We start from the raw sequence: 13827 nt of genomic DNA on the forward strand, positions 1-13827 counted from the left end.
TGGCCTGGAAGAGGGGCAACCGGGACAGAATCTGGCACCCCGACCGGGACTAGAACTCGGTGTGCCGGCGCCGCTAGGCGGAGGATTAGCCTAGTGAGCCGCGGCGCCGGCCTTCTCCTTCCTTTTTAATTGTATTATCATTACCAGGGATTTGATGTTATTTTTATGATCACTTTTACATACTTTTTATGTGTTGACTTTGACATTTAATATGATCATTTTAACAGTTAAGATGGCATTTAAACCTCCGATTTTTATGGGCTTGGAGTCCTATGACAAGTTTTTAGGCTGTACCCTTAGAAGTAAGTCTGTAAAACTGTATGCAGAACTATAATGCTTTGCAGTTATAGACAACCTCCTTCATCTCTTATTCTCCCTCTTATTTTTAACTGGGATACTAAGATTTAACTGTATTAGTAGTGATCTCTGAAAAACATTTCTTGATTACATCTCTGACCTGCTCAAACCCTTCCACTGGATTTCCTTCAAACTTAAGATCTAATCCAGGTTCCTTACTATGGCCTATGAAAGACTTACATAATCTTTTCCCTTACTTTCTCTCTAACCTTTTATCAGTGTACCTCTGGCTCATAGCTCATCAGCCACATTAGCCTCTTTGGTCTTCTTTAAACTTTAGGGCATTTATACTTTGCTATTTATACTTTAGGGCATTTATACTTTTCTGTTTCCATGCCAGTAATGATCTCCCCCCAGGTATCACCATGGCTTCCTCCTTCACTTTATTCAGGCTTTTATTCAAAATTCACAATGTCAGAAAGATTTCCTTTGATATCCCTGTCTAAATCCCTCTGTCATACTCTCTTTAGCCTGCTTTATCACTACAGTGCATTAGTAATATGTTTATATTCACATTTGTTGTCTGTTTCTCTTCATGTAAAACTTTTTGTTTTGTTTATTGTTATATTCCCAGTAGCTGAGAGTACCATAGAAATATTTATGGAAAGAATATTGTAAAGTGATACATTTTTTAGGATATTTGCCTGTTAAAAGAGATCAAAAATAAGGAGTGAATGTCTAATGTTGTAATTCTTAACAGAGACTAGCTATTTGAAGAACAAAATATTTTAAAGATATCGCCAAAATGTTAGGAAGTAGACAATCTCTCCTCCTTGTGTTTGTCCAGTGTTCATTTTGCTTTTTCCCATGATGGTATGGGGTAATGGCAGGAGCTCTAGTTTTATAGTCAGACTGTTCAGTCCTATATCTGTTCTACCCTGAGTTTTGTGGCCTCTAACTTCTTATTTCTTCTGTATGTCCCTGCTTTATTTATTTATTTTTTTAGAGATTTATTTATTTATTTGAAAGTCAGAGTTACACAGAGAGAAAGAGAGTCAAAGAGAGACAGAGAAAGAGAGGTGTCTTCCATCTGCCGGTTCACTCCCCAATTGGCCACATTGGCTGGAGCTGTGCCAATCCGAAGCCAGGAGCCAGGAGCTTCTTCTGGGTCTCCCATGCGGGTGCAAAGGGCCCAAGGACTTGGGCCATCTTGTGCTGCTTTCCCAGCCCACAGCAGAGAGTTAGATCAAAAGTGGTGTAGCCAGGACTCAAACCAGTATGCATATGGGATGTTGGCACTGCAGGCAGTGGCTTTACCTGCTATACCATAGCGCCAGCCCCAACATTTTTTTAAAATAGCCAGGCACCCCAACATTGAGTGCATATACAGTTACTATAGTCACACATATTCTTTTTTAATCAATCTCTTAATTATTACATACTGATCTTTTTTGGCTCTTATAATTTTTTTTTTTTTTTGAGATTATTTATTTATTTATTTGACAGGTAGAGTTACAGACAGTGAGAGGGAAAGACAGAGAGAAAGGTCTTCCTTCCGTTGGTTCACCCCCCAAATGGCCGCTACGCCGATCCGAAGCCAGGAGCCAGGTGCTTTCTCCTGGTCTCCCATGCATTGCAGGGACATCCTCCACTGCCTTCCTGGGCCACAGCAGAGAGCTGGACTGAAAGAGGAGCAGCCAGGACTAGAACCCAGCACCCGTATGGGATTCCGGCGCCTCAGGCGGAGGATTAACCAAGTGAGCCATGGCACCAGCCCCGTAATGGTTTTTGTATTATGGTTTGTGCCGAAGCCCTAAAGTCAGGTATAAATACAGTTGGAGAAAGATTGACATTTTTGGTCTTGGTGTTGCTCGTGAACAACTTACTAGATACTATCGTAATGGACACTTTGGAAATTAAATACAATCTTTGTAACTTGCTTCAATCATAGCTAATAAGTACTAAAAAAGTAGCTCCACCTTCATTGTATAAATTTTCTTAATATTTTGACTAGATAACAGAAAATACAGTATCCCTTGCTTGTAGTTTTCCCTTTGAGAAGTAGTAATTGAGTGTTGATCTTGGACTTTGAGCTTTTCGTGCTGAATCATGGGTCCAGTCAATATATTAATGGCTTCGAATGACCACATGGTTGAGCTCTGATTATGCTGAAAAGCATATGGCCCTCTTGTGTGCTATTTGAATTGTGAAGTTGCTTTCAGGTCTGGCTTTGAATGAGTTGCTATTTATGTAACCATGTTTAGATTTGGGGTGCTAATTGGAGTTCCTCTGATAGTTGAGTAAACCACTGGTATTAAAATGTGTGACTTTTCTTGTCCTTGGTAACTGTTGGTGGGAAAGCAGGTGACAGTAGCCATAAATTCAAAAGATAGTAGAGTTGTTATATTTTCTGTAGGTGCTGGTGGAAGGAATTGAGTTGTGAATCAAGATAGCAGAGTTCTAGGCCTTGCTGTGTCACAGATCTGTCAGACTTTGGAAAGTTCACTGCTTTGCTCAAGGCCTTGGATATTACCTGAAAATAGAGGCTTTCTGGATTCTCAAACATTCATGATACCACTCAGTCTTCCTTTCTTCTGGGATTCTTAGTAGTGGATTATACTGATAAAGATCAGTAGCCAAATTGGAAAAACAAGAATGCTTTATTAGCAAGCAGGCACTGAAGGATGGAAGATGTGGTTCAGATCTTAGTCCTAAGTGAGGTCTTTCACCTCTTACTTCAGATCTGAATCTTAGGACCTGCATGCTCAGGTGACCTATAGAAAGAGTTGTGACTGGGTCTCTAGTGCCTGATAGACTTGGTATAGTAAACCTGCCTTACCAGTCTAGTCACAATAGCAAATACAGCTTAGTGATCTGAAGACAAGCTTTTGCCAGGGTTTACCTACCACACTGGGTTAAGAAGTGGAAAAGACTTAGTGGACTTAGGAAATGAAAGTGTCATCCCACTTTTCCGTGAAACCCAACCTAGTACACAGCATGACCTTTTGAATAATTCTAGTTGACTCTTTTCATTTCCCTGGAAGAAAAAAGTCTAGCATGGGGAGGGAAATTTATAAATGTTCTCATTAAAATTCTTCCTTTGGGGAGAAAATCAGCTTGGGCAAAAATTTTATCCTCCCTAGTAGCAGAGATAAAAGCTTGAGGAAAAGCAAAAGAAAATTCTTATGATTCTTGCAGTTTCCTCTCTAAGATTTCTTTATTTCTTTGAAAGGCAGAATGTCAGAGAGAGGGAGAGGGAGAGAGAGAGTGAGAGTGAGAGAGAGAGAGAGATCGTTCAGCCACTTAATCTCTGCAAGAGGCTGCAACAGCTAGGGCTGGGCCAACTGAAATCCAGGAGCCAGGTACTCTTTCCAGGTTTCCCATATGGTGACTGGGGCCATCTTCCACTGTCTTCCCAAGTGCCTTAGTAGGAAGCTGATTTGGAAGGAGAGCAGCTGGGACTCAAATTGGCACTCTCATTTGAGCCACAACACTGTGCTCCCCCTTGCAGTCTCTTCTAAATTTCACTAATAGGCACTCTACTTTGTCCATTACGTTGACTAATTAAGAGAAAAACTGAGATGTTCTTTCTCTATCTCTGCTTCTAATAATAGTCCAACAGCAGTGCTAATAGGTATCCACTTTGTGCTCTTAGTCTTATTCTAGCAAAGCGGTGCCCCCTTCTGGGTGGTTTTTGTATTGACATTCAGATAAATACTATATACCATGTTCTTTTTCTTATTTTGGTCTTCTCACTGTGTGTTGAGATCATTCTAGACACTTTCTGCCCTCATTATCCTGAGAAAGATCACTAAGAAATATTATGGAACTCTTGTGGGATTTAATTATTAGGAGGACATTCCGAAGAAGCTTTCAAGTAGTTCTCATACTACTTGTTTAACCCAGGGTTGGGAACCTTTTTTCTGTTGAGGGACATTTGGTTATTTATAACATTATTCGTGGGCCATATAAAATTATCAAGTTAAAAACCCAGAAAACCCAATAAAAAAAAGGAAAACAATTATCTGCTAAAATATTAGCCTGTTAAAGATTTATTGACTTTTTTGAGTCCTGCCTGCTGTTGTCCTAGCAGGGCCAGACCAAATGATTTTGTTGGCCTTTAATTGCCCATGGACTGGACATTCCCCACCTCTGCTCCTACCCCTCACAGTCTCTAATGCAAATACAAATTCTTATAACAGTTTTCATCCTCTTGTCTGTTTCCTACAGTTTTAGATTTTGGTGTACTCCCTTAACTCAAGAGAAGTCACATCAATGAGAGCTCTCATTTACAGGACAGCTCACATGGGAGGGGAACCCTTTTTCATTTAGATACTTATGACATGATTTGCCAACCATACAGAATTATCAGCTTAAAAATTAGCTTGGTATAGATTTATTGAATTTTGAGACCCATTAGCGATTGCTTTGGCAGGCCAGACCAAATGATTTTTTGAGCTTGCATGGCCCATGGCTGGGCATTCCCCAGTCAAGGTTTACTCCTATAATAACTTTGGCTTGTGAGAGTTCTGGGATCCCACAAAAGCAACCTTAATCTCTGAGAGCAGCTCCTATTTAATGACCTATGGACCTACTACTAGGCACCACCACCACAATGAGAACCCAGTCTCCAAACACGTGCAACTATGGGAAACACTCAAACCATATCCAAACCACAGCATGTGCATATATAAAGTTTCAGAAAAGTGTTATTTATTGGGAACTTAATGTCTGTATTTCTACCATATTGGTAAAATCTCACTAATATTGAATGCTGAAATGCCGCCATAAATGAGACAAATCCATATCAATAAAAAAAATCAAAAGAAATTGGAGTGAGTTATTTTGATTTGTTAAATAGTTTAAAACCAGCGGATGAAAAATCTCTCTCTGTTTGGCTCTGTCTCTCTCTCTCACTCTTTCTCTCTGTAACTCTGCCTTTGAAATCAGTCAATAAATCTTTTAAGAAAAAAGATAGGCCTGCGCCATGGCTCAATAAGCTAATCCTCCACCTTGTGGCGCTGGCACACCGGGTTCTAGTCCTGGTCGGGGCGCCGGATTCTGTCCCGGTTGCCCCTCTTCCAGTCCAGCTCTCTGCTGTGGCCAGGGAGTGCAGTGGAGGATGGCCCAAAGTCCTTGGGCCCTACGCCCCATGGGAGACCAGGAGAAGCACCTGGCTCCTGCCATCGGATCAGCGCGGTGCGCCGGCTGCAGCGCGGCGGCCATTGGAGGGTGAACCAACGGCAAAAGGAAGACCTTTCTCTCTGTCTCTCTCTCTCTCACTGTCCACTCTGCCTCTCAAAAAAACAAACAAAACAAAACAAAAGATAAAGTGGTTAACTTTGAGATCAGGATAATTCATGAAAGTTTATCGGTTTGGATGAAAGAAGAAACTTGTCCCCAATTAAAGCCCCGATGGAGATCACAACACATCTAATTGGAGTGATGTACCAAACCCATTTATACAGTTTACTGCCTATTGATAGGTCAGTGACTACTGAGATTAGCTTGTTAGTATCACACTTTGAAAAAAGAACTGCAGGTATTCTCTAAGCTGAGGGGAACTGATTGATTTAATAAATAGAAACTTGGTCACTAGCTCATGAAATAAAAATCAGTATATCTATAAATATACTTTTTATCTTCATACTTAATTTGGATGGATGGAATTATGTTTTAAACAGTTTTCTATTTGAAAACCTACTTGATGGATCACAATATATCACTATCACCACTAATTACCACATTTTGATTAATCTTACTTACTTTAGTTAATACATTTTGCTAGATCTAATATATCACTTTATTGATAAACAGTAATTATAAACATAAGGCCACCTGAACTTTGAAATCATCATGAAAAATGTTATTAGGAATTATGTGAACCCAAATGTTTGTTTATCTAGGCATATTTAATTGCCAGCAAAGAAAGCAATTAAAAGTAGCTGCAGAGTAAGAGGCCAACCTTTGTTAAACATGGTTTTAAGATTGTTACAGAACTTGTGGTGATGATAACACGATGTCTTGGAGGATGTTAACAACTGTAGCAGAGTGTTAATTAAGAATGATGTAATCTCCAGCTCTGAATTATTAGTATCATATGTTAGTTTAGCTGGACAGGAGCAAAACCTAGTTCCAGCTATGATCAGAGCTCAAATCATATTTATAGTGGAAAGATTAACATTTTAGTTTTATGCTGTTCCTGAGACATTTTAAAAATCCTGAATGAAATACAATCAAAAGTAAACACCAAGGCCCTATCTCATTTACATATGTGCCAGATTTTCAACCTGATTGCTATTTGAACCTAATCTGTCATTGCTGGCTGCATTAGCTACAACAAACATTACATTTACATATTGATTTCTTATTTTGTTTTAGTGTAAATAATCCATAATTATAGTAAATTTGGTCTTTTGTTGACAAGAGCTCTTATGACTCTGTAAGTTTAGAATGGAAATTTAGATTGCCATGTGTCATGCTTTTTAATTTAAAATCATGGTATATCTAAAAGGATAAAAAGATCATTATAAACCACAAAATATTCCCAAAGGGACAGAGTTAAAAACATTTTTAGGACTTTGTGAAAGGAAATGTAAACTATTAATACAAATTTCAATAGCACATTCTAAAATTATTATTTGCATTTTTCTAATAACACATATAATTGAAATAAATGTTCTTGCTTCCAAGACAGGATACACTTAAAAAATAAAGCTTAGTGGAAGTGACCCTTTTAAGTATATTTTATATTGATGTTTTTGTTTAACATATCCAATGCAGTAAAAGAAATAGCATATGTACGCTGGCGCCGTGGCTCACTAGGCTAATCCTCCGCCTTGTGGCGCCGGCACACTGGGTTCGAGTCCCGGTCGGGGCACCGGATTCTGTCCCGGTTGCCCCTCTTCCAGTCCAGCTCTCTGCTGTGGCCAGGGAGTGCAGTGGAGGATGGCCCAAGTCCTTGGGCCCTGCACCCCATGGGAGACCAGGAGAAGTACCTGGCTCCCGGCTTGGGATCAGCGCGGTGCGCTGGCCGCAGCGCACTGGCCGCGGCGGCCATTGGAGGGTGAACCAACGGTAAAGGAAGACCTTTCTCTCTGTCTCTCTCTCTCACTGTCCACTCTGCCTGTCAAAAAAAAAAAAAAAAAAAAAAAAAAAAAGGAATAGCATATGTAGACAGCAGGACTAAAATGATGCTTTCAGTCTCTATATTGGTGTTAATGCTTCATTTGTCTTAACTACAACTTCAAAGTTGATTTGAGAAGTATAATTTTACTGCTGACACCTCCTAGATGTCAGTAGGCATGTACTGTTATGAAGTAGCAGTGGCAACAAATCCATTGTTCCCATTTTCATAGATCAAGAGTGTGTTTTTGATGTTAAAAATATTGGGTCCAGGGGGCTGGTGTTGTGGCACAGCAGACAGATTCAGCTCTTACCTGTAATGCCAGGCATTCCATATCACAGCTCTAGTTTCAGTCTTACCTGCTCTGCTTCTCATCCAGCTCCCTGCAGATGCACTTGGGAGAGCAGGGGAGGACGACACACAAAACTGGACCCCCACCATCCACGTAGGAGTCCCAGGTGGAGTTCCTAGCTCTTGGCTTTGATGTAGCCAAATTCCAGCCATTATAGCTATTTGAGGAATGAACCAGTGGATGGAAGATCTCTCTGTCTGTCTGTCTGTCTGTCTGTCTCTCTCTTTGTGTCTCTTCCCCCCTCCCTCTTTTTTAAAGATTTGTTTATTTGAAAGGCAGAGTTACAGAAAGAGGGAGGGAGAGACAAAGAGGTCTTCCATCCACTGGTTCACTCGCCAAATGGCCACAACAGTTGGAGCTGGGCCAATCCAAAGCCAGGAGCCAGGAGTTCCTTCCAGGTCTTCCACATGGGTGCACTTGGGCCATCTTCCACTGCTTTCTCAGGCCATTAGCAGAGAGCTGGAATGGAAGTGGAGCAGCTGGGACTTGAACCAGAACCCAAATGGGATGCTAGCTCTGCAGGCGGTACCACAGTACCAGCCCTGTCTCTGTCTTGCAAAGAAACAAATTAAAAAAAAAAAAAGAATCTAGAGTGGGCATTTGCAGTGATGGTTAAGACACCACTTGAGATGCCCACAACCTAACTATGCATGTTTGAGTGCCAGTGTTCACATCCTGGCTCTGCTTCTGAGCCCAGCTTCCTACTAATGCAAATCCTTACATGTAGCTCAAGTAGTTGGGTTACTGTTCTCCGTGTAGGAGACTCTGACTGAGTTCATGACTCCTGGATTTGGCTTTGTCCAGGCTGGGCTGTTAGCTGGCATTGCAGGGAGTGAATCAGCAGATGGGAGCTCTCTCGCTATTGGCTTACCCTCCCTCCCTTTCAAATAAAATGTATTTAAAAAAATTGTGCCCTGGGGTTGCATTTTAGCACAGTCAGTTACTCTCATCCCTTTGATGCTGGAACCCCATATAGACACTGGTTGGAATCCTCTCTCTGCTAATGTGCTTGGGAAAGCAGTAGAAAATGTTTTAAGTGTTTGGGTCCCTGCAGCCTTGTGGGAGACCTGGATACAGTTCCTGATTCCTAGCTTTGGCCTGGCCTTAACAGAAAGAGTGAGGTAGAGCATTTTTCCATTTGTTTTTTAACTTCCCAGATGCCTGCAACAGTCTAGGCTGGGCAGGCTGAAATCAGTAGTCCAGAACTCCATCTGGGTCTCCAAACCATGTGGTTTGGCAATGCCTCAAATGCTTGAATCATCACCCACACTTTATCAGGATCACATTAGCAGGAAGCTAATTTGGAAATGAAGTAGCCAGGACTTGGCCCAGGCATTCTAATATGGAATGTGATGTGGGGATGTAAGCAGTGGTTTAACCTGCTGCACTACCACATCTGCCCCAAGGTACAGTTGTTAAGTGTTTCCAAGTTGCCTGAGTTTTAACCATTGCATAGTTTTCTTCCATGGGTTTTAATCAGTGAGATTTCAGTTTGGATATATTCTCACAGGTGTCTAACTACTTTTTACTTGAGTTATTTGAATACAGAAGCCTTCCAAGCCCTTTTTGGTAGCTTGGGCTGTTGTAGCAAAATATTGCAGACTGAGTGGCTTAAACAACAAACATTCATTTATTTCTTACAGTTACTGAGACCAGAAATCCCAAGATCAAAATGTCAGCAGATTCAGTTCCACCATCTCACAATGTCCTCAGATGGCATCCTTAGTGTCATTTAGTAGTCTTCCATGTTTCCATTACAGCTTACAAAAATCAGTGTTAGAGTTCTTGTTAGATGGCACGGTGGTTTCACTTTTGCCTGGAGGGCAAATCCTAAGTGTTATTTCTGGAGTGTTAGAACTGGGTCATTGTTACTTTCTTCCCCTATGGTATTAAGCTAGTAAGCATGGTTTCTTCATCTGTAAAATCGAAATGATAATAATAACTTCATAAAGCTGGTATGAAGTTTTTAATGCCTGATACATAGTAGCACTGTTTAATGGCTAGCCATGATTGTTAATGGCTCTGTGAATGAATCAGACTAACTTGAGGTCAAAGATAATACCTCAGTTGTCTCCTCCAAAGAATATATTCTGACAAGGACCCTGAATATGATAAATTAACATCAAACAAGACCTGTGTTTAAAAGAACACTCTCAGACTGGATAACATTGGGTTCAATATATAATTTTTTAGAATATTTTATTTATTTATTTGAGAGGTAGAGTTACAGACAGTGAGAGGGAGAGACAGAGAGAAAGGTCTTCCATCTGCTGGTTCACTTCCCAAATGGCTGCAATGGCTGCAGTTGAGCTGATCCAAAGCCAGGAGCCAGGATCTTCGGGTTTCCTACGTGGGTACAGGGAATCAAGCACCTGAGCCATCTTCCCCTGCTTTCCCAGGCCATAAGCAGAGAGCTGGATCAGAGGCGGAACAGCTGGGACATGAGCTGGCACCCATAAGGAATATGGGTGCTGCAGGCATAGGCTTAATCTACTATGCCACCGTACTGGCCCTGGTACAGTATATAATCATACTTAACGATCAAAGAAAGTTTTATCTTCTCTAAGCTCCTCCAGAGAAATAGAATGACATCAAGCACAATAATGGCCACAGAAGCACCTTTTGTTCATGTTTCTTTATTTTTATTTTTATTTTATTTTATTTATTTTTAGACAGCCAGAGTGGGCAGTGAGAGAGACAGAGAGAAAGGTCTTCCTTTCCCGTTGGTTCACCCTCCAGTGGCCGCTGCGGCCAGCGCGCTGCAGCCGGCGCACCGCGCTGATCCAAAGCCAGGAGCCAGGTACTTATCCCGGTCTCCCATGGGGTGCAGCGCCCAAGGACTTGGGCCATCCTCCACTGCACTCCCTGGTCACAGCAGAGAGCTGGCCTGGAAGAGGGGCAACCGGGACAGAATCCGGCACCCCGACCGAGACTAGAACCTGGTGTGCTGGCGCCGCAAGGCGGAGGATTAGCCTAGTGAGCCTCGGCGCCGGCCACCTTTTGTTCATGTTTCATTGTCATTGTAAGATTTTTTTTTATAATCTTTTTTTAATTTAATTTTATTTTTTATTTATTTATTTTTTTACAGGCAGAGTTAGACAGTGAGAGAGAGAGACAGAGAGAAAGGTCTTCCTTTCATTGGTTCACTCCCCGAATGGCTGCTATGGCCGGCGCTGCGCCGATCCGAAACCAGGAGCCAGGTGCTTCCTCCTGGTCTCCCATGCAGGTGCAGGGCCCAAGCACTTTGGCCATCCTCCACTGCCTTCCCGGGCCACAGCAGAGAGCTGGACTGAAAGAGGAGCAACCGGAACAGAATCCGGCGCCCCAACCAGGTCTAGAACCCGGGGTGCCAGGGCTGCAGGCAGAGGATTAGCCTAGTGAGCCATGGCGCTGGCAATTGTAAGATTTTGAGGTATGAGTATCCTTCAAAAGTATTCTATTTTTGCCGGCGCCGCGGCTCACTAGGCTAATCCTCCGCCTAGCGGCGCCGGCACACCGGGTTCTAGTCCCGGTCGGGGCGCCGGATTCTGTCCCGGTTGCCCCTCTTCCAGGCCAGCCCTCTGCTGTGGCCAGGGAGTGCAGTGGAGGATGGCCCAGGTGCTTGGGCCCTGCACCCCATGGGAGACCAGGAAAAGCACCTGGCTCCTGGCTCCTGCCATCGGATCAGCGCGGTGCGCTGGCCGCAGCGCGCCGGCCGCGGTGGCCATTGGAGGGTGAACCAACGGCAAAAGGAAGACCTTTCTCTCTGTCTCTCTCTCTCACTGTCCACTCTGCCTGTAAAAAAAAAAAAAAAAGTATTCTATTTTTGATAAATTATATTATATCTTACAGTTTATATGCGAAAAAAGTTTCCTCTTTTTAACGTTTAGTAGCATATTTGTGTGAAGGAAAGATTTTTATCATTTTTCCTGAAGAGCAAACTGAGTATTTATGTAGTAACTAGCTGCTGAAAGGGACTTTATGTAGGAGACACTCAGGAAATACTGTTGAAACAATGATTGACTTGTCAGTGTAAAACAACTAGCAAGTACTGGCTCTTTGACTTCCAAGCAATTTAAAGCTATAAATATTTTTTCTCATCAATTTACCCTGCCCCACAGCTGTCCAGGATTGTGGAAATAGACTTTTTAAAATAATGTACTTCTAAAATAGTTTGGCAGTCAGTGCTGGTCCTGGCAAACCTGTCTGCAATGTTATTGCACAAATCTGCTAGTCAAGATTAAGAAGCTTAATAAGGCAAGGACCAAAAATATTAAAACATATGCATGGATACATATGTAAAATGAAAGGCGGATCCCTATATACTAATCAGAACTTGTAAAACTCTGAGCTCCTTAGCCTGGCATTTAAAGCCCTCTATTATGTAGTAGGTTCATAGTAATTTTTCAGGTTCTTTCTTTCTTTCTTTTTTTTTTTCTTTTTTCTTTTTTTTTTTTTTTTTGACAGTGAGAGAGAGAGATAGAGAGAAAGGTCTTCCTTTTGCTGTTGGTTCACCCTCCAATGGCTGCCGTTGTTTTGTGTAAATGTAAACACAAATCAGATCTTACGGGTTCCTTTTGTGAACCCTCCAGGGACTTTCCTTTGTAGTTACTACAAGGAGTTACATGATCAGACCCCTGTTAACTTTTGGTTATCACAGCAGCCTCAACTTAAATTTTACTTCCTTAATGCCTTCCCCATTCTGTTGAAAGTAATTCTTTTCACTCTGCCTTTCTGCTAACTTTTATCTTACAATCCTGTTTTATTTTCTTCATATCATGTAATATTTTCTAAAATTATTCATTCATTTGACTTGATCATTGTCTGCTTTACTAGAATTAATAAGTGTATGAAAACAAGGACTATGTTTTTCTTTTTCATCATTGTATCTGTACCAACTAGGAAAGTAATGAACGTGGATAAGTGCTAAATAATTGAAGGAACATGTTGTGGTCTTCCATTTGTTATTTCCTTGTCTAAAAAATGCCACCTGTCTCACCCAAAGAAAACAAAAAATTTTATCTCATCCTAGTGATGAACTCTAAAGTTCTTTCTCCTTATCATTCCTGTTTCAACTTGAGCATCTTTCTCTCACAGAGGCAGAGTTAAGCATTTCCTTTCTAGGTTTCATTTTACTTCTTTTTTTCGGTTTTCTCAATTGTATTGTTTTATTATGTGCATACTATAACTGTGTGTGTCTGTCTGTATTAATACTCTATGAGTTTTCCATGGATAGGAGTTGTATTATTTGGGCCAGATACCTTAGTATCTGGAATGATGCAATACATCAAGTTAGTGTTGATAAACAAATGACTCAAAATCTTAATTCCCATGGTGGTTTATCAGAAGACAACACTGCTGTGTGCGATTCAAAGGTGAATAAGCATTTTGCATTTTGGAAATTCACAACTTATTCATTACTCAGTAAATACTATCCACAGTGTGTGAAACATTATTCTTAGGTGCTAAGGATACAATAACAAATGTCCTTGCCTCAAGAAATTCTATTTCAGTTGGGTATAATTTCCCTTGATTTTGATCAATATTTCATGTTTTATATTGGTGCTTCCTAGGAATTTTTAAACTGCAATTAACCTGTGAACTCTGAGGGAGACAATAGGACAGGCAAAGAAACTGCTTGGTTCTAGTCATTCTGATATTTGTTTATTGCATAGTTACAGATCGGCAAAGGAGGACTGTTGAAGGCCAGAACTATGTAGCAGTACCTCAGATATTTTCCTCATAATTTAGGCATTGCAAAGTTACACTTGAGGCAGGCAGAACAGATTATTTGGACACAGAGGAGATATATTTTCAGTACTGTTGAGAATAATATTTTTTAATACTGATATTAAAAACAGAACTGTTACTTGTGTTTCTTAATTTATGTGGTTAATTTCATATATTCTTCATGGTTCAGGTACATTTCTAATATTTTGATACTTTGGCACAGAGTTTAAAAATTTTTCTCTCTGTTTTACAGTTTTGAATTCTTTATATTCCTGAATATTAAGTGAAAGCACAATTATTTTGAAGGACTTTTCATATAGCAAATAAATTCTGTAGGTTTCAC

General features: G+C 40.9%; 1 protein-coding gene across 1 annotated transcript in view; it reads left to right on the plus strand.

Annotated features, from left to right (window-relative positions):
* The window catches only part of FAF1 (Fas associated factor 1), a 468145-nt gene that overhangs the window by 155866 nt on the left and 298452 nt on the right, over window positions 1-13827 (plus strand). The gene's annotated exons all lie outside the window — the stretch shown is intronic.

The sequence above is a fragment of the Oryctolagus cuniculus genome, chromosome 7 (assembly GCF_051225735.1).
Source record: "Oryctolagus cuniculus isolate XC-2025 breed Fujian yellow rabbit chromosome 7, ASM5122573v1, whole genome shotgun sequence".
Classification (NCBI taxonomy): domain Eukaryota; kingdom Metazoa; phylum Chordata; class Mammalia; order Lagomorpha; family Leporidae; genus Oryctolagus; species Oryctolagus cuniculus.